This window comes from Elephas maximus, chromosome 2 (genome assembly GCF_024166365.1).
Source record: "Elephas maximus indicus isolate mEleMax1 chromosome 2, mEleMax1 primary haplotype, whole genome shotgun sequence".
Lineage (NCBI taxonomy): Eukaryota > Metazoa > Chordata > Mammalia > Proboscidea > Elephantidae > Elephas > Elephas maximus.
In genome coordinates, this window is record NC_064820.1 from 55,542,411 (window position 1) to 55,563,425 (window position 21,015).

The 21,015-nt window shown below is 40.1% G+C and overlaps 1 long non-coding RNA gene across 2 annotated transcripts in view; it reads right to left on the reverse strand.

Annotated features, from left to right (window-relative positions):
* Window positions 1-2,382: 2,382 nt before the first annotated feature.
* Window positions 2,383-21,015, reverse strand: part of LOC126064496 (uncharacterized) — a 149,606-nt gene continuing 130,973 nt past the window's right edge. Inside the window, exons 7-8 of one of the 2 annotated variants that reach the window (XR_007514556.1) lie at window positions 14,767-14,927; window positions 10,094-10,464 (exon numbers count right to left, since the gene is read on the reverse strand). This is a non-coding gene — a long non-coding RNA (uncharacterized LOC126064496). Of the gene's footprint in view, window positions 3,673-10,093; window positions 10,465-14,766; window positions 14,928-21,015 lie in introns of those variants that run through there. The other variant, XR_007514555.1, reaches the window with a different exon arrangement.

Consider the following 21,015-nt stretch of genomic DNA (forward strand, 5'->3'; position numbering starts at 1 on the left):
TGAATGCATGAATAGGAATAATATTTAAAAAATAAGTAGAAACATTTTAAACTGAGTGCTCCTTCAGGATGGAGTGTGAGCAAATATCTGTCTTATACGTTTGTGTTGGGGTGGGGGGCTGGTTTATCAGAGGGAAATGGAAAAGAGGACCTGAAAGAAAAAGCAACAGAGCCATTTGAAGAATGCTTGACTGAGGAAACAGGAAGGAGAGATATAGAGGTAATCTGGAATGAAGGGCCTGGAATACAAGAGTTAGGGAACTTGTTAGAATAAAGGCCAGTACCCTAGAGTCAGATCACAAGCACCCCAGCAAGCTGGAAAAAGGGTGGGCCTGAGCTCATAGAAGTATAAAAACCAGTTGTTGAAGAGCCAACTCTGACTCTTGGCAACTCCATTGTGTCAGCCTAAAACTATGCTCCATAAGATTTTCAATGGCTGATTTTTGGAAGTAGATCACTAGGCACCTCTGGGTAGATTTGAATCTCCAACCTTTCAGTTAGCAGCTGAGCACATGAACCATTTGTACCACCCAGAGCTCCCATAGAAGTATAACCCTTCCAAAACAAAATCCATGGGGTCTAGGCCCAGAGATGTGTTGTCTTTAGGCAAGCATTGACAAAATGGTAATTCCAATCACTATTTGCATGTCTCAAAACATTTAAAGGGCCCTAGGGAGCTCTGGTTGTACAGAGGTTAAAGCACTCTGCTGCATGCCAAAATGTCGGCAGTTCTAAACCACCACATGCTCCACTGTAGAAAGATGTGGCAGTCTGCTTTCACAAAGATTACAGGCTTGAAAACCCTATAGACAGTTCTACTTTGTCCTATAGGGTCACTATAAGTCAAGATCAACTCGACGGCAATGGGTTTGGTTTGGGGTTTGGTTTTAATACATAGTTCACAGTTCACAAAAGTTCTGATTAAATGTCTGGTCTTCACCTTTCCCTAGTCCACAGTAACTCTGACCTGCTTCACATTCTTCCATCCCAGATGAATTCAATGTCTATCTTGCCAACTGAATACCTCCCACCTCTGAACAGTACCTTCCACTATGAAATACTTCTCCAACTTGCTTAACATTATGGCTTATTTTTCCTAAGAGAATCCACGTGCTTTTATTTTGGGCTGTCTCTCCTCAAGGCCACGTGTGTGTGGAAGGGAGAGATGTTGTGACTGTACTTATCAATAATGATTTTGTCTCCTCATACACTGCATGTCCAGGGTGATACTTGGAGCTGTAAGAAGAAAAAATCTTATTCCATTAGAAAGGCCTTATCAATCAGGGCTCAGGGAGAGAATTAAGCCTGAATGCCCTAAGGCCTGTGTTGTATGCAATGATTTAACTTATCTCCTGTGCATCCTTGGAAACTCTATGGGGCAGTTCTACTGTGTCCTATAGGGTCGCTATGAGTTGGAATCGACTCAAGTTGGAATCTACTTGACAGCACTGGGTTTGGTTTTGTTTTGTTTTTTTTTTTTCCTGTGCATCTGGAACTGCATCAACATTGCACCACCCTTATAAGAACTTAGAAAATGGTTCTTCAAATCATTTTCTGTACAGTTTAATTCTCCTATGGAACCAATTGAAAAAGACTGCTTTATAGAGCACATTAAGGTTAAATATAATAGCTACTCTGCAAGGTACATATCAACAGGAGTTACAAGTATCAAGTTTCTCACAGTCCTGAGGGCCTGGCACAGTGCATAGCATTCAATAAATATTGGTTGAACTGAAGAATGAATGACTCAGTATTGGTAATTCCATCCAGAAAAACCTAACTCCTAAAATGCAAGGTTCCAAAGCAAACCAGCAAACTAACAGCAGAGAGCACCTGAATAGAATTCATTTACACTTTAACCTGTGCCTAGAAATTTATTAGTGTGATGCCTTCCTTGTATTAACCCATGGCTACATTGTACTCCCACTACCTGTCTGTCAGTTTACCATACGGTGGTGGATTGTGTATTGCTGTGATGCTGGAAACTATGCCTCTGGCATTTCAAATACTAGCAGAGTTACCCATGGTGGACAGGTTTCATTGGAGCTTCCAGATTAGGACAGACTAGAAAGAAAGACCTGGAAATGTATTTTTTGAAAATTAGTCAATAAAAGCCTTATGGATTACAACAGAATATTGTCTGATACAGTGCTGAAGATAAGCCCTTCAGGTTGTGTTAGGATTGAACTGTGCCCTCCAAAAATATGTGTTATAAATCCTAACCCCCATATTTGTGGATATAATCCCATTTGGGAATAGGGTTTTCTTTGTTATATCATGAGGTCATATTAGTTTAGAGTGTGTCTTAAGCCAATCACCTTTGAGATATAAAAAATAAAACAAGCATATTAAGCACAGAAGCAAGGGAGCAAGGATAGGGGAATATAGATGCCAAGCCACACAAAGGTTGCCAAGGAGGCGAGGAACAGAAGCTGAAAAGAGACAAGGGCTTTCTCCCAGAGCCAACAGACAGAGAAAGCCTTCTGCTAGAGCAGACACCCTGAATTTGGACTCCTAGCCTTCTAAACAGGAAGAAAATAAATTTCTGTTTATTAAAGCCATCCACTAGTGGTATTTCTGTTATAGCAGTACTAGATAACTAACATAGGTTGAAAGGCGCTACACAATAGTTGAAACGAAGGACTCAAACGCATCAATGATAATGAAGATGGCGCAGGATTGGGCAACTGTTATACATAAAGTTGCCATAAGTTGGAGGTGACTTGTCTGCAACGAACAACAGCAACATGGTACTCCACTGGTCCTTTTCTCTGAAGAAGGATTTAGTTGTGCACCTGGGCAGGCTGTATGAACTGGAACACAGTGCACAAAGTCAGAGAAGGAGCACTTTACAGAAAATAGAGCAAGAGAAAAACCCAAACCCAAGGGCCTGAATTTAATAGACACATATCCTATTTTTACCCTGGAAACCCACACTGAGGGGTAAGGGATGAACAAGGTCAGTACTTTATGACATTTCTAAACCAGTCAGTGCTTGCTGTTTAACCTCAGCATCAACAGCTTCCAATGAAACTTCCTGTTGCTTCATTTATCAGACGCAGCCTGATGAAAGCAGGTTGGGGAGTCATGGCGGGCCATGTCCTGTTTCTCTTCTCTGGTAAATGGGGATCCATCTTCATACAGGATGTAAAAACCAAAAACCAAACCAAACCCACTGCCATTGAGTCAATTCCCACTCATAGCGACCATACAGGATATAGTGGTATGTAAAACAAACTAGCAAGAAACTGTCAAGGAGTTGCTGCAATCTTTTGACCCTCTGCAGTTTGCAAAGTTCTCTCATTGTAATTAGGAGTCAAGGCCGTGAATATTCCTCCCTTTTCCTCTACTCCTCTCTCCCTATCAGTGAATTTACTCTTCATCCTTCCGTATGGATCAAGAATAAATTCCACCTGGATTATTGATCAGATTCAACAACATCAGTAATTACAGAAATAGAATGTTAAATGAAAGGAAAGGTTATAAACAATGGGATCCTGGAAGGCAGCCAATCTCTCAACCTTGAATCAATGTCTTCCACAGCATAATTGTAAGAGCTGGACACAGGTGGAGGACAAAAGGCCCAAGCTGCCCAGCAGGGTCCCAAAGCAGCTGCTATCCTGTAAGTTCAAGTAGGGCGATGTGCTCAGACTTTCCGGAAAGTCCCACTTCTCTATGGAAAAAAAATACACACACATATTATTCTTTTTTAAAGAAGACTACAGCTTAACAAATGAGCTCCAGCTGTTTAAAACTAGGCTGCTAAAATGAATTCCATACAAGAATATTCTTTGGGACTACAGCATTTTCATTAAATTAGGACCTAGATGACTCATTCACTTAAAGTATTGGCCTCTGCAAATCGAACCCTGAGATGGTTAAATACTGTTGATGGGCATGTTAGTTGTAATAATGCTGTCTCCATTACTTAAAATCACAACTTCACTTAGTTTTAAAGTTGTATGTTTTTAAAAACAGAATGTTTGAATCACTACCCAAAAGACACTGACCACACTAAAACTATGTGACTCATGGGAATGCTACTGAGTGGAAGGTGAAAGAATTCCACACTGGGATGCAGGAAACCTGGGTGTTGATCCCTATTTTACCGTTTACTGGTCACGTGAACTTGAACAATTCTTCACCTGAGTTGCTCAGCTATAATATACAGATGACGTGTATGGAACATCATGGTGCATTGAGGTTCATTCTAGCTCTCAAATTGATGATTCCATGGCTTTTCAGGTATGGATTGTATTTTTAATATATATTATAAATTCAAACATAAGTATATATAATTTGTCTCCTTAAATTGGTAGGATTTTCCCCCAGACTGTGTCTTATACTTCTCCCTAGGCTCTCTTTATTTCCCTTAATGTAATAAAGCTACAAGATTTTTTCTGGTTGCTCTTTCCCTGGTCTTAGTATCTGAACTTATGGTGACAGTGTTCTCGCCTAATGATCAAATACATCACTCTTAACCAGTTGCCATCAAATCAGTTCCAACCCATGGCAACCTCATGTGTGTCAGAGTAGACCTATGCTCTGTAGGTTTCTCAATGGCTGATTTTCCAAAAGTTGATTACCAGCCCTTTCTTACAAGGCACCTCTGGGTAGATACCAACCTTTTGGTTAGCAGCCTAGTGTGTTAATTGATCCATCCAGGGAATTCCCAACAATCCTAAGTTGCTTCATTCTTTGACATATAAGTGCAGATTATTATGATAATTCAGATTAGTTCAGAGGACAGTTCAAACATATTGCTGAGTATTTTTGATAAGTTTTAATATTTGTCATATATTACACAAAATGATGCAAATAATTATAGTTAGATACTCAGTACATAAAACCTCAATAAATGTCTACAATGCACACAGCTCACCTGAGCAGAGTGACTAAAAGATTTTTTCTTTAAAAAAATTTCCATGTCTCAGGATATGGGGCCTTACAACGTAAAGGCCCAGAATGACTCTGGAATTACAAGGGAATCCCTGTGGTTCATTTTGTCTCTATGAATCCTTAAAAAGCCCTCTGTCATCTAAGATCATATTTCTGAAACTGAGAAAGACATATGGATACATGGCAGCAAGAAAAGGATTGGCCCAAGTCATACAGTAAACCCTGTACGTCTTCCAAGGGCATCAGTCTTACCTGATGGTACATAACATAAAGATTAAAATAAAAGTTTATATGAGTCTCTAAAATAAAACAAGATATATGGAAGAGTTCTAAAATTTCCTGTAGGTGGCTTGGAAATATGCTCCTAAATCCAACCTCCCTACAGATTGGAAATTATCCATTTTTTCTCCTCTGACATTTTGAGATACTTTATGGGGAAAAATTGAGGTGAATAGGTGTGAGGACATCTGAAAGTGTCTCTTCTTTGAAATGTGAAAGGACCTAAATAATAGAAAATATACATGTTTATTTTGCCCATCTGTTTTAGTGGCCAAAGGTAAAGAAAGTGAAGATTTTTGCCAACTTTGCAGTCTGAAATTGATCAAACATGCAATCAAGATGCATTGGTCATTACTGGTGATTGAAACATGAAAGGTGGATCAGTAGTTGGAAAATATGGTCTTGGTGATATAAATGATGCCAGAGATCACATGATAGCATTTTGCAAGACTGATGACTTATTCATTGAAAATACTTTTAAAAAAAAAAAACATATACAGTGACTGTACATATGCACCTCGACAGATAGAATACCCAGGAATCAAATGAAATACATCTGTGAGAAGAGACGATGGAGAAGCTCAATATCATCAGTCAGAACAAGGTCAGGGGTGACTGCATAACAAACCACCAATTGCTCATATGCAATTTCAAGTTGAAGCTGGAGAAAATTAGAGCAAGTCCGCAAGAGCCAAAGTACAACCTTGAGGATAACTCACCTGAATTTAGAGATCATCTCAAGAATAGAGGACCCATTGAACGCTAATGACCAAAGACCAGATGAGTTGTGGAATGACATCACACATGTAGATAGCAAGGGGTCATTAAAAAGACAGGAAAGAAAGAAAAGATCAAAGTGGATGTCAGAAAAGATGCTAAAATTTGTTCTTGAACATAGAGCAAAAGAAAGAAACGATGAAGTAAAAGAACTGAATGGAAGATTTAAAAGGTGGCTCAAGATGACGAAGTAAAGTATTATAATGAAATGTGCAAAGACCTGGGATTAGAAAACCAAAAGGGAAGAACATGCTCGGCATTTCTCAAGCTGAAAGAACTGAAGAAAAAATTCAACCATCAGTTGCAATAATGAAGGACTGTACGGAAAAAATATTAAACGATGCAGGAAGCATCAAAAGAAGATGGAAGGAATACAGAGTCACTGTACCAAAAAGAATCGGTCGACATTCAACCACTTAGGAGGGGGCATATGATCAGGAACCGATGGTAATGAAGGAAGAAGTCCAAGCTACACTGAAGGCGTTGATGAAAGACAAGGCTCCAGAAATTGACAGAATACCAATTGAGATGTTTCAATAAATGAACGCAGCGCTGGGGGTGCTCACTTGTCTATGTCAAAAAATTTAGAGTTTAGCTACCTGGCCAACCGACTGGAAGAAATCCATATTTATGCCCATTCCAGAGAAAGGTAATCAACAGAAAGTGGAAATTATCAAACAATATCATTAATATCACACGAGTAATTTTACACACAAGTAAAATTTTGTTGAAGATCGTTCAAAAGTAGTTGCAGCAGTACATCGAAAGGGAACTGCCAGGAATTCAAGCTGGATTCAGAAAAGGACGTGGAACAACAAAGGATATTATTGCTGATGTCAGATAGATCCAGGATGAAAGCAGAGAATATCAGAAAGATGTTTACTTGTGTTTTATTGACTAAGCAAAGGCATTCAACCACGTGGACCATAACAAATTATGGATAACATTTCAAAGGATGAGAATCCCAGAACACTTAATTGTGCTCATGTGGAACCTGTACATAGACTCAGAGGTAGTTGTTTGAACAGAATAAGGGGACACTGGTGTGGTTTAAAGTCAGGTTGTATCCTTTCACCATACTTATTCAATCTGTATGCTGAGCAAATAATCTGAGAAGCTGGAGTCTGTGAAGAAGAACTTGGCATCAGGATTGGAGGAAGAATCAGTAACAACTTGCAATATGCAGATGACACAACCTTGCTTGCTGAAAGTGAAGAGGGCTTGAAACACTTAACTGATAATGATCAAAGACTACAGCCTTCAGTAAGGATTGCACCTCAACATAAAGAAAACAAAAATCCTCACAACTGGACCAATAAGCAAAGTGATGATAAACAAGGACAAGATTAAAGTTGTCAAGGATTTCATTTTACTTGGATCCCCAATCAACGCCCGTGGAAGCAGCAGTCAAGAAACCAAAGGACACATTACATTGAGTAAATCTACTGCAAAAGGCCTCTTCCAAGTGCTAAAAAGCAAAGACGTTACTTTAAGGACTAAGGTGCACCTGATGACCCAAGCCATGGTATTATCAATCACCTCACATGCATGTGAAAGCTGGACAATGAATAAGGAAGATTGAAGAATTGATGCCTTTGAATTATGGTGATGCAAAGAATATTGAATATACCCTGGGCTGCCAGGAGGAAGAACAAATGTTTCTTGGAAGAAGTGCAGACAGAATGCTCCTTAGAAGCAAAGACTTCGCCTCACATACTTTGGTCATGTATGTTGTCAGGAGAGAACAGTCCCTGGAGAAGGTCATCATGCTTGGTGTCTTAGTTATCTAGTGCTGCTATAACAGAAATACCACAAGTGGTTGGCTTTAACAAAGGAAATTTATTTTCTCACAGTCTAGGAGGCTAGAAGTCCCAACTCAAGGTGCCGGCTTCAGGGACAGCCTTTCTCCCTCTATCGGCTCTGGAGGAAGGTCTTCCTCAATCAATCTTCCCCTGGTCTAGGAGTTTCTTATTATAGCTACCCTGGGTGGGAAAGACCCAATCCCCTCCTGGTTCTACATTCTTGGTGCTAGGAAGTCCCCCTATATTGGATGCAGGCCACACTCTCAAAGAAACTCCCTTTCAACTGACTGGCTACTCACAGCAGATTCCATCATGGAGGTGACCACATGACGTCAAACCTCATCATGGAGGTGATCGCATCATCATACAACTGCCAAACTACCTCATAACTGCCAAACCACTGAGAATCATGACTCAGTCAAGTTGACACACAACCTTAATGATTGCACTTGGTAGACAGTCAGTGAAAAAGAGGAAGAATGTCATGGAGCTGAATTGACACAGTGGCTGCCACAATAGGCTCAAACATAGCAATGACTGTACGAATGGCGTAGGACCAGGCAGTGTTTCATTCTGTTGTACATAGGGTGGCTATGAGCCGGAACCTAAAAACGCACCTAACAACAACAATAACAACACATTTGTCAGTTTGTCATACTGTGGTGGCTTGTGTGTTCCTGTGATGCTGAAAGCTATTCCTCTAAAATTCCAAATACCAGCAAGGCCACCCATGATAGATAGCTTTCAGTGAAGCTTCCAGGCTAACACAGACTAGAAAGAAAGGCCTGGTGACCTACTTCCCAAATTAGCAAGTGAAAAACTTATGGATTACAGCAGAACATTGTCCAACTGGTTTGTTTTGAATATGTCACCAGTAGAGATCAATCGCTTGGAGAAGGCATCCTGTTTGGTGAAGCAGAGGGCCAACAAGGGTGTGGGAGACCCTCAGTGAGATGGATTGGCACAATAGACCCAATGGTGGACTCAAACATGCTGGCAATCATGAGGATGATGCAGGACTGAACGTTTTGTTCTGTTGTACGTAAGGTCACCATAGATAGCTTTCATTATGAGTTTGTGTCTGAGTATATTCAGCAGTTCAAATCCACCAGGCACTCCTCGGAAACTCTATGGGGCAGTTCTACTCTGTCCTATAGGGTCGCTATGAGTCGGAATCGACTCGACAGCACTGAGTTTGGTTTAGTTTATATATTTTGAAGTCCTTGGAGGACTGTCTGCCATCTACTATTGTGCTGCCTTGTGCTGTTTCTCACCCTTTGATATCTTCCTCACAGGAACATCTCAGGGTCTTATAAAGGTACCCTGATCCTGACATGAGGTTACATGTTTCTTATCGAGTATTTTTCTTATCTTTGCCAAGTCAATCAACATTATTTTGTGTAAAATGCTACCCAAGTTTTGTCCTGCATTATCAACAAAAGACAATATTTATAAAATGTATGATTCACTTCAGATAATTTGTGAAACTGAAACAGGCAAGGATTTTAAAACTTTCTAGTTGTAACAATAAGAAATCTCTTGTTCACACACACACACTTCTACACAGAAAGTAATTCTTAAAACAAACAAACAAAATGATCCTGAGGTAGGGAAATAGTTTCTGCAGGCAGTGGAGTAAGAAATAAATATTACCAGGAACTGGCCACTGCTGTTACTGCCTTCCTTCTGCCATACAATAGGTTTCTCTTAAAAAAAAAATTTTTGTCACAGAACGCCAGAGAAAGCCTGGTTTCCCTTTCACTTGTTTCTGCTCTGCAACAGTAAAGCTGGGGTCACAGATTTCACGTGGCCTCTTCCTTATTTTGGAAAACAACCCTGGCACATTAGGTGTGGAGAGAAGAGAGGAGACCAGAGAAGAGAGCCAGTCTCACTGTGAGTCAGGAACTGAAGAAGAGGCTGTGGGAAAGTGAGCTAGCCTCCAGGGCCTTCCTATCTGACCACTGTGCCAAGCCACTCCTTTATCCCCCAGGAAAGAGGGGGTGGAGGAAGCCCTGTTACCACCGGAGAAGATCAATCAGGAACTCTTTGGGCAGGGACAGCCACATACCCCAGCCTGCCAAAGACACAGGATAGATTTCAAAGGGACAGATATGGCAAGTCACCAATGAATCAGTCCACATGTATTTTTTACAGTGAAAACAGCTTTTTTTGTTTGTTTTGTTTTTAAATTCCTGCATGTTCATTATAAAAAAATCCAGACAACACAAAAAAACAGAAGAAGCAAATATGAAAAGACTATCTGAAATAGGTGTATGATTTTTTTGAGAACCTATTGTGTGCCTAAACCCAAACCAAACCAAACCCATTGCCCTCCAGTCAATTCCGACTCATAGCAATCCTATAGGACAGGGTAGAACTGCCCCATAGAATTTCCAAAGAGCACCTGGTGGATTCAAACTGCAGGACTTTTGGTTAGCAGCTGTGGCACTTTACCACTAAGCCACCAAGGTTTCCATTATGTGCCTAGCATTGTGTAAAACACTGGTAGTAGTAACAAAGATTCATAAGATGTTTTCCAGGAGCTTACCATCCCCATAGAATTCTGACCTTTGAAGTAGTTCCAAACAGGATGATAAAGGCGATCGATAGACTTAAATACTTAAAGCCTCAGGGTGCCCACAGGAATCAAAAGGGAGCTGGCTGAATGCCAATGGAGGGAGGGCACTCCAGCAACTTCTTTTACTCTTCTGGAGAAAGACAGAGACTTACTGAAGACCAGGCTAGGGAGGGAGGGCACCTCAGACCTACCACCATCTACTTCTCTTATTTTTTCATGGCATTGAAGAAACACTGAAAAAGTACTGACTCTAAGCCCAATGACCTGAGTTCCAATAATGGCTTTGTCACTAGTAGCAGTGTGTCTTTAGACAAATCTCTTCAATTTCCTTAGCCTGATTATTTGAAACATACATAATAATCTCTACCTCACAGGACTGTTGTAATATATACAGGAATTAACTCATATAACTCTCCTAACAGCTCTATTCTTATCCCTGCTCTATAGATAAGGAAACTGAGTCATAGAGAATCTGTGTGACTCGCCCAAAGTTATGCATAGTTTGTGGTAGAGCAAGGGTATAAACTCAGGTAACCAACCACTAGAAGAAATTCTCTTAAAACTGCTATACTACCACTGCCTCTTGTGTCTCCCCTAAAATTAGTAAGAGCCCAATATCTGCTATTTGAATCATAGCCTAGTCAAAGGCAGAGGAGGGGGTTTTTAAAGTGTGGAGATATGATACCAAAGAGCAGGCCTTCTAGATTCTTAAAATGAACTGAGTAATAATAATAAACTTGCTTATCAGGTGAAAGACGTTACAGTACCATAATTTTTCACAAATAACCACATAAATAACGCGCCCACACATATAACACACAGCATGCTTAAGAAAATAACATAGGAGGGTGTTGTGCACTGTTGGCAAAAAACATATAACACATGTGTTATTCTGTAAAAATACAATAATGTGTGTGTAAATACCCTCATTTAATTCTCATGATATCCTGTAAGTTATTATTATCATCATTCTACAGATGTGGCAACAGGGGCTCAGAGAGGGTAATCAACTTTCAAAAGTCACAAAGCTAACGCGTTGTAATGCTGAAATTAGGACTGGATTCAGTCTGAACAAATCCTCAACTCTTGGCATGAATTTAAGCCTCATGGTATTCAGATACTATGAAAAGGAAAATAAATACAGAAATGGAATGAAAAATCACAGATCATATCCCCTACTGTGTACAGTAGTGACTCAGCACCAGGACATCTGGGTTCTGACCCTAAGTCGTCCACGAATGAGCTACATACGTGGTGTGGAACAGATCACTCAGTGCTTTGGTTTCCTTATCGATCAAATGAGCAAGGTGTAATGGGTTACTAGTCCTTAATCTTTTGGTGATTTTAAACCACTCTCATGAATTCAGTGAGCTTGGCCTCCAGAAAAACACACACGTGGACATAAGACATAAAACTCTGCATTTAATTCAGTAATGCCCTCATTAAATAGAAAAAAAAAAAGTTGCTTTTGAGTAGACTCTGACTCATAGCAACTGCATGTGTTGCAGAGTAGAACTGCGTTCCATAGAGTTTCCATAATTGTCACCTTTCAGAATCAGATTCCCAGTCCTTTCTTCCAAGGCACCTCTGGGTGTGTCTGAACTACCAGCATTTTGGTTAGTAACCAAGCACTTAACTGGTGGTGCTAAGAAGGGACTCCTAGTGACATGATATTATATATTTATTGTCAGGGTTTAGGGAGCCTGGTGGTGCAGTAGCTAAGTGCTCTGCTGCTAACCAAAAGGTCAGCAATTCGAACCCACCAGCCACAGGAGGAAGATGTAGCAGTCTGCTTCCTTAAAGATTACAGTCTTGGAAACCCTATGGGGCAGTCCTACTCTGTCGTATAGGGTTGCTATGAATTGGAATCAGCTTGATGGCAACGGGCTTGGTTTTCTGTTTGGTCAGGCTTTACCACTGAAATGGAACATACCTGAGGACTAAGGACTTTGTCATTTTCATGCCTATATCCACAGTTACTAAACCAGTACTGGGCACATCTTAGGCGCTCAAAAACCAATTGAATGAATAAATAGCTTAGAGTTCTAGTTCTCCTTGAAGCCAACCCGCGTCAACCTCAGGTTAAGATCCTCTGGATTATTTCTAAGGTCCTTTTTGGTTCTGAAAAATCTAAGGTTGAACAGAATAAAATCACCAATGCTCCATTGTTCTTGACCAATAAAAATGAAAATTTCATGTGCTTTAACCTAATATGTTAATTTCCAGCTTTACCAACCTCCCTAACGGTGAGTGTGCACACGTGCCCTTTCATACATGGTGCTAATCTTTTGGTATCAATCCCGCTTATCTGTGACAGCTGTAACTTACCTTGCATCCACCACATGATGAAACCCAGGCAAGCAGATAAATGTGCACTATTTCCTGCTGCTTGTAAACTGCCCGTGAATGCAAACAGACCCCACTTCTGTTTAAGGTATAATTGAGCTGTAGTTTCTCCTTAAGTTAAAGGGTTTGAAATTTATCAGAATTTATATAATTTCAAACGCTTCTTTAGTGAGGTAGCGACTGAGCAGGTTAAGACTGCATTTAATATTTGAGTAAATCAGAGTTCTGAAATAATTGTTAGAACGAGAAAACAGTGTGCTCAACCTGAAGCAGCGCTTTTTTAAACTGCGTGCCAATATAAACTTTGGGTTGGTTAAAATCTAGAGTCATTCCATTGTGTGCTTCTGTATCTGATCATAAAACATTGTATTCAGCGTTCCAGGTATCCTGTGACAGACATCCAGTGTCCACTATTCAAGTATACGCAATCTGAATTTTTAAAAGCCTCTGGAAAGGTTTACTGTAGAAGATGCCTGGTTTTTAAAATAAAAAAATAATAATTGCTGAAACAAATAGAATACACTTTTATGGGTTCATTTGATAGATTAATTATTGTGGCAATATTCCTGAAATATGCTAAGAAATATGCCACTTACTTAGTGAAGTCTTAGTAATATGGTTCCATTATTTACTCATGGCAATGGGAATTTATTTGGATTTGTGAGAAAAAAATTCACAATATATGAAAGTTCTGTTGTATGCTAAGACTACTCCTGCCCCTTCTTAACCAGAAAGATTTAACGAGTGGTATTTCAATGAGCCTTCCACCAGCCTCTGGCTAAGCTGCCTTTTTTCTTCTCTAACAGAATTTTCCATGAAGGTGAGTTGAGGTCAGGTCAATTTAGAATCCAGATTAAAGCAATAAACCCAAGGAGCTTCGTGCAGAAAGGATGAAAGCTGGGTAAGAGTAAGAGAAGTCCAGCCCATAGCAATGCCTGCCAAATGCAAGGAGAACAGAAATAATGTGGTGTGGCTATTGTAACAGCTAGCATGCATTCCCCTAATCCATCCCAACTGCCTGTTGTATTCATTAGGAAGTCCAAAGCAAGGAAAAAAGAAGTTTTGTTTTGTTTTGTTTTGCTTTACTGGGTACATTTTTTAAATATTTGGCTTGCCCATTGCTAGTTGGAGGTGTCCAAAAAATGGTAGGATTAGATGAAAGAATTAAATACCTGAATCCTAAATCAACTGGAATTCCTGATTGGGGTATGTTGTAGGGGAAAAAACATCATGAAGTTTAGTAAAGCAAAAACAAAGTTTTATTCGGCATATATTCAAAAAGGCAAAAGTGGGAAGCGGACAAGCACACTGCCACAGCCATGTCTGCCCGAGTCCAGAGAACATTACAGAGTAAGCAAGAATGGGAAAATGGACAAGCACGCTGCCACACCACGTCTGCCCGAGTCCAAGGAACATTACAGAATAAGCAAGAAAGGGAAATGGACAAGCACGCTGCCACAGCCATGTCTGCCAGACTCTGAGGAAGGTTACAGAGTCATCAGTATATACTAACATTAAAAAATACAAATGGGCAAAACCATTGAAAGCTTCGCCTTTTCACGGATTGGCTAGAAACTATCATCCTACATTTTGAATTGTCTTTCTTAACAATCCCTGGTACAGGTTTCAGTAATGACAGTCAGAAGGGTTTTCATTGGTCCGACAGATTTTCCATTCACTAAATGCTAATTGAAAAAGATAAGAGTAGAAAGTCTTTTGTGTTCTGGCTTGTGTGAAATGTTCCCTAAAAAGATATTTTCCAAGATTATCCTATCTATTATTATTGTCTTTACACCTCATAGCCCAGTTGGCGCGTCCTTGTGAGTCCTTGTGGGCCCAGCCTCATCTGGGTCACATTCTCTACGCGAAAGGGCAGGGAATAATGATTCTAATATTATTTTCTAAATCAGGTGTGTACGAGGAGGGGAGAGGGTACTAAAACAAAGGAAACAAACATTTTAGGCAAGAAATTAAAAATTAAATATATTTATTCTTCAGTTGAACTAGTAAATAGTGAAGCATAAAAAGTACGGAATAAAAGGGAAAAGGAAAAACAAAGAGATTGGATTATCTAACCTAGACTTACCAAATTTTGTTATTCACAGATGCTCTCCTACATTTCAGTCATGGGGAAGTAAGCCTGAATCTATTTTCTAGGAAATGAATCTTATTGGCATACCACATAATTCTTCAAGGTAGCTTTTTCCAAAACCAATATCATCACCATGAGATTTAAGGATCCATGTTCTGGGAATTGGCAGAAAAAAAAAAAAAAATTAGATGTACTTGTAAACTATACTTGTCAGAACAATAGTAGGCAGAAATTTGAAACTATTGGTTACAATGAAGTTTGAGAATTGTTCATTTTAATTCTTGGTTCTATATTTACCCCCTCTTTGTCACCAATAAGTTCCCTGTATCCAATAAAGGTAAATGCAAGTATTAGGTACAGAATGTAATCATACATTTTCCCAAGGAAATGCCTTTCCTAGCAGTGAGTAGAGTTAAGGTTGTGAAATTATTAACTACTTTTATGGGGTACGTGTTACCAAAGGTTTTGAAAACTAGTGGCCCTGAATTCCCTTGTAACCTCTACTCCTGCTTCTCTCTGATCTGCTTAAGTCATTCAAAATACTGAGGAAATACAATAAAACTCATCATTTTCTTTTTGAGCAAATCAGCATTAAAATTCATGAAAAAATAAAGGAGGAAGAGGAGGAATAAAAAGCTAGGAGGTGGGAGATATTTTGTTCCTCCCTAGAGAGAGAGCCGCAGAATGATGAGTTTCCTCTCTCGCCAGTTCATCATATAGGAGAAAGGAGAGAAAGTGTGTGAGATGCAACAACAGTCAGATCCCAGCTGGCACAGCGATGTCCCTCTTCATTACCTTATCTCCCAATATGAAAGGAAGCAGAAACAAAGCCCAGGGCTCCTTCCTAACCAGCAGCCAGAAAACCAGCTGTAAAGGAGGAAAAACACAACTACCCTGGAGGAAGATAGAAAAAGATAACCCACTGAGATAGGAAGGTTACTGATCAGTGCACCTACTCAGAGTTTACATTAAAAAATAATAATGTCTCAAAAGTACAAAATTAAGTAAGGAGGAAATAGCTTCTTAGGAATTCTGATTCCCATGCTCTAACACCAGGGACTCTATTTCATTATGCTGAGAGCAAGGCTTGTCGTTGGGTCTGCTGTGAGTTAGTTCAGACTCATAAGGACCCCATGTGGCAGAGCAGAACTGCCCCAAAGGGTTTTCTTTGCTGCAGTCCTTATGGAAGCAGGTCATCAGGCTTTTCTCCTGTGGAGCAGCTGGGAGGGTTCAAACCACCAACCCCACCGAGCACTTAACCTTTTTCTCCAGTAGGGCTCTTTGAGAATGAGGCTTAGGGATCCACATTTTTAACTAGCACCTTGGGTGATTCCAGGGGCATTGGTAGTTAAGTGGTAGAATTTTCACCTTCATGTGAGAGAACTGGTTCAGTTCCCGGCCAAGGCACTTCATACACAGGTACTATCCACCTGTCAGTAGAGGCTCGCATGTTGCTATGATGCAAAACAGGTTTTAGTCAAGCTTCCAAATTAAGGACTAGGAAGAAAGGCCTGTCCATCTACTTCTGAAAATCAGCCAATAAAAAACCCTATAAATCACAGAAGTCTGATTTGTAAAAGATCATAGATGTGGCACAGCTTTTCATTCTGTTGTGCACAGGGCTGCCATAAATCAAAGACCAGTTCCATGGCCACTAACAATAGAGTGATTCAGGACAGGTGGTCCTTGAGTCTTACATTAAGAAACACCGCGTTAGAAGTTGCTATTATAATCCCTCTGTTTATACGCAGCCCTGTGTTAGGTGTCTTGGTGAACATGAGGCATCTTGTTCTGTTCCCTCAAGAAAAGGGGACAGCAACTCTTCAGACAGGGATTGGACTGGACTACGGGATAGAAAATGATACTGGTGAGGAGTGAGCTTCTTGGATCAAGTAGACACATGAGACTATGTGGGCAGCTCCTGTCTTGAAGTGACATGAGAGGGCAGGGGGGTCAGAAGCTGGCTGAATGGACATGAAAATAGAGAGTGGAGAGAAGGTGTGCCATCTCATTAGGGGGAGAGCAACTAGGAGGACATAGCAGGGTATATATAAATTTTTGTATGAGAGACTGACTTGATTTGTAAACTTCTACTTAAAGCAGAATAAAAATTAAAAAGAAAAAAAAGAGGCGGGGAGGAGAGCACACAAGTCGAGTTGTACCCACATTTGGATAAAGGAAAAAATTCAAGGTGTTTTCCAGCAACCTGTACAACTACTGGCCTTCTTCTTGCTAAACCCAGATCTTTTGTTAAATTCACCAGATGACAGCCTCCCTAGGTCCAAAGAAATACTGTGCTTTGGAAGCCAATTTCAAAATGTTTCTTAGAATTCTATGAAAACTGCTTACCCAAGTACATATTTAAGTACATGTTTTTAGAAAGGGAAGTATATGCTATTTGTCCAAGTTACCAAATGTATTTAAAACATTTGTTCACTTGATTGAAGTAGAATATTTTTAAAAATAGGATTTTAAAATGTTATCACAAAAAAAAAAGATGGCAAACTAAAAATTCACACAGTCTTGTATCTGTTTCAGATATAAGACGCAAACTATTAAGTTCTTGGCTGCTAACCGAAAAGTTGGCCATTAGAATGCACACAAAGGCCCGGTGATCTGTTTCTGAAAGGTCATAGTCATGAAAACCCTGTGGAGCACAGTTCTAATCTGCAACACATGGGGTCACCATGAATCGGAATCAATTTGATAGCAACTGGTTTTACATCTGTTTCACTTTTACTCATTTTTGGTAACACTTACATTTTAAATCTTCTTACTGCCCTATGCTCTCAGGCTTGAGATCCCTCTGAAGCACAAAGGACTGTTCATACGCATTTGTATTTGTGAGAACCTCAGTGCATTATTGATTGCAGACCGAACCCCAAGATAGTAGTCTTGCTTTACTGATAAAAACAGCTTGTAATAGAGAGTCCCTTTTCAATCGAGTCCCAAAATTTACTTTACTTCCTCCAAAAGTTAAGGGATATAGTTGTTGTTGGATGCCATCGAGTCAGTTCCAAATCACAGTGACTCTATGACAACAGAAGAAACACTGCCCAGTCCTATGCCATCCTCACAATCTTTTTCATGCTTGAGTCCATTGTTGCAGCCACTGTGTCAGTCAATCTTGTTGCGGGTCTTCCTCTTTTTTGCTACCCTCTACTTTATCAAGCATGATGTCCTTCTCCAGAGACTGGTCCCTCCTGATAATATGTCCAAAGTACATGAGACAAAATCTGGCCATCATTGCTTCTAAGGAACATTTTGGCTGTGCTTCTTCCAGGACAGATTTGTTTGTTCTTTTGGCAGTCCATGGTATATTCAATATTCTTCACAAATACTATAATTCGAAGGCATCAATTCTGATCCTGTCTTCCTTATTCATTGCCCAGCTTTCACATGCACATGAGGCGACTGAAAACATCATGGCTTGGGTGAGGTGAACCTTAGTTCTTAATAACATCTTTGCTTTTCAACACTTTAAAGAGGTCCTTTGCAACAGATTTGCCCAACACAATCTGTCATTTGATTTCTTAACTGCTGCTTCCATGGGTGTTGATTGTGGATACAAGTAAAATGAAATCCTTGACAACTTCAACCTTTTCTCCTTTTATCATGATGTTGCTACTGGTCCAGTTGTGAGGATTTTTGTTTTCTTTATGTTGAGGTGAAATCCACACTGAAGGCTGTGGTCTTCGATCTTCATCAGTAAGTGCTTCAAGTCTTCACTTTCAGCAAGCAAGGTTGTGTCATCTGCATATCACAGGTTGTTAATGGGTCTTCCTCCAATCCTGATGGCTGCTCTTTTTCATATAGTCCAGCTTCTCAGATTATTTGCTCAGCATACAGATTAAATAAATATGGTGAAAATATACAAACCTGACACACACTTTTCCTGACTTTAAACCATGTAGTATCCCCTTGTTCTGTGAGAATGACTGCCTCTTGTCCTATGTACAGGTTCCTCAAGAGCACAATTAAATGTTCTGGAATTCCATTCTTCGCAATGTTATTCATAATTTGCTATGATCCACACAGTCGAATGCCTTTCCAGAGTCAAGAAAACACGGGTAAATATCTGGTATTCTCTGCTTTCAGCCAAGATCCATCTGACATCAGTAATGACGGATATTATTTTGCCTCAGATTCATCTATTTTGTTAGGAATAAAAAGTGACTTTAATTTCATTCTTTTGTACTTTTTTTCAGTTGTGGAATCCTACATTTCTCATTTTAGCACTCCATGTTTCATTGATTACTCAACGACAGATATTTTTCTAAAATATATAAAGTGTTGCTAGACAAATAACGTTTTCTTTGTTTAGTGTTTTAATTGCCATGATGATCTACCCAAGCATTTTAGTCCTAGTTTAATATAAGATGTGTTAACACAATTTATGTTGTCAAAGCCATGAACCACACTGTCATGGACTGAATTATGTTCCCCCCAAAAATGTGTGTATTAACTTGATTAGGCCACAATTTCCAGTATTCTGTGGTTATCCTCCATTTTGTGATTGTAGTTTTATGTTAAAGGGGATTAGAGTAGAATTGTAACACCCTTACCAGGTCACCTCCCTGATTCAATATCAAGAGAGTTTCCAATATAAAGGGAGTTTCCCTGGAGTGTGGCCAAGAGATAAAAGGAAAGGGAAGTGGTGAGAGTTGGGGACCTCATACCACCAAGAAAGCAGCACCAGGAGCAGAGAGCGTCCTTTGGACCTGGGGTCCCTGAGCCTGAGAAGCTCCTCGACCAGGAAAGATTGAGGACAAGGAATCTTCTTCCAGAACCGACAGAGAGAGAAAGCCATCCCCTGGAGCTGACGCCCTGAATGTGGACTTGTAGCCTACTAGACTGTGAGAGAATAAATTTCTCCTTGTTAAAGCCATCCACTTGTGGTTTTTCTGTTATAGCAGCACTAGATGACTAAGACACACACTAATCATTTTTGGGGAAGTCTGAAGTTTATATTTATATAATTCTTTATGCTACTTAAAGTTACTCTTCTCATTCTGATTTCCAAGTCATAATAACTTCAGCAACTGTTTGACTTAGATATTCTGAGTAGTCCTAATATTAAATATTTTTCTCCTATTATCATATTCTATATCATAGTGCAGTATGATTAATTACTTTTGTGTGTGGTCTTTCTAACCACAGTCTTGTAACTCCCAGCCAAGTGATTGTGTGATAGAGTAATTGTGGCCTACCGAGGGGATTGGTCAGTTTTGCCTTAAAAGAGAGCCAATTCCAGAGCAGAGATGATGATCTTACCACCACCAAGGAAGACCAGCCAGGAGCAGAGAGTGTATACTTTGGACCCAAGGTCCCTATGCTGAGAAGCTCCTAGAAGCAGGAGACTGAGACAGAGAGCAAGCTGTAACCCTGAAGATGGTGAGAAGTAGTGGTAGGAGAGAACCAGAAGCAGCAGGCAGTACAGTGGGCTTCCTGTCCCATGGAGAGATAAAGTTGAGCACCTTTGGGCAGAGCCCCAGGGCCTGTGGGCAAGGCTAGGAAGAGGCTGTCCTGATGAAAGAACTGTATCCTTGAGTGTTCATGAGCCTGAATTGTAGCTGTTACTTCCCTAATAAACCCCATAATCATGAGTATTGTCTGTGAGTTCTGTGTGACCATTGCCATGAATTATTGAACCCAGCAGAAAAGTCGAGAGTGCTGTGGGAGGGACAGTTGGTGTCAGAATAGGTAAAAATGGCAAAGGGAGGAGGCATATCTGACCTCTGCCTCATAAGAATTAGCCTTGGGCTGCTAGTCTTGGTTCTCCTTTCCCCTTGTAGGTTTGGAGGAGGTCAGACACCACCCCCAAGCTGTTTTTTACACATAGTGTCAAGCCATTCATGACAAATTTGTCTTTGGAAAATGTAATTACAAAATCAATATATGCCTGAAAAGTGACTGACTTTCATTTGAGCATCTTGGGATGGGGGAGGAAAGTCCTTTTGCCCCCACCTACTTCTGCTCTTGGGATATGTCAGAATGGTGACTCCTAGAGAATGGCATTGATCTTAACCCTCAAGACCTTGGGATGCTCTTATTCTGTAAGTTGCATCATCTGTTTCCTGCTTCAGCATGAAAAGAGGAGATTTCCTGCTGAGTAAGTACACTTAGTTTCAAGGCTCTCTTATCTCTTGAGCATCTGTCTGCTGCTGCTCTCCTAGTAATTGTTGTAGCTGTAATCTGATCTTGGCCTCTTGATTACATCTATCCTCTGGTTTCTCTTACTCA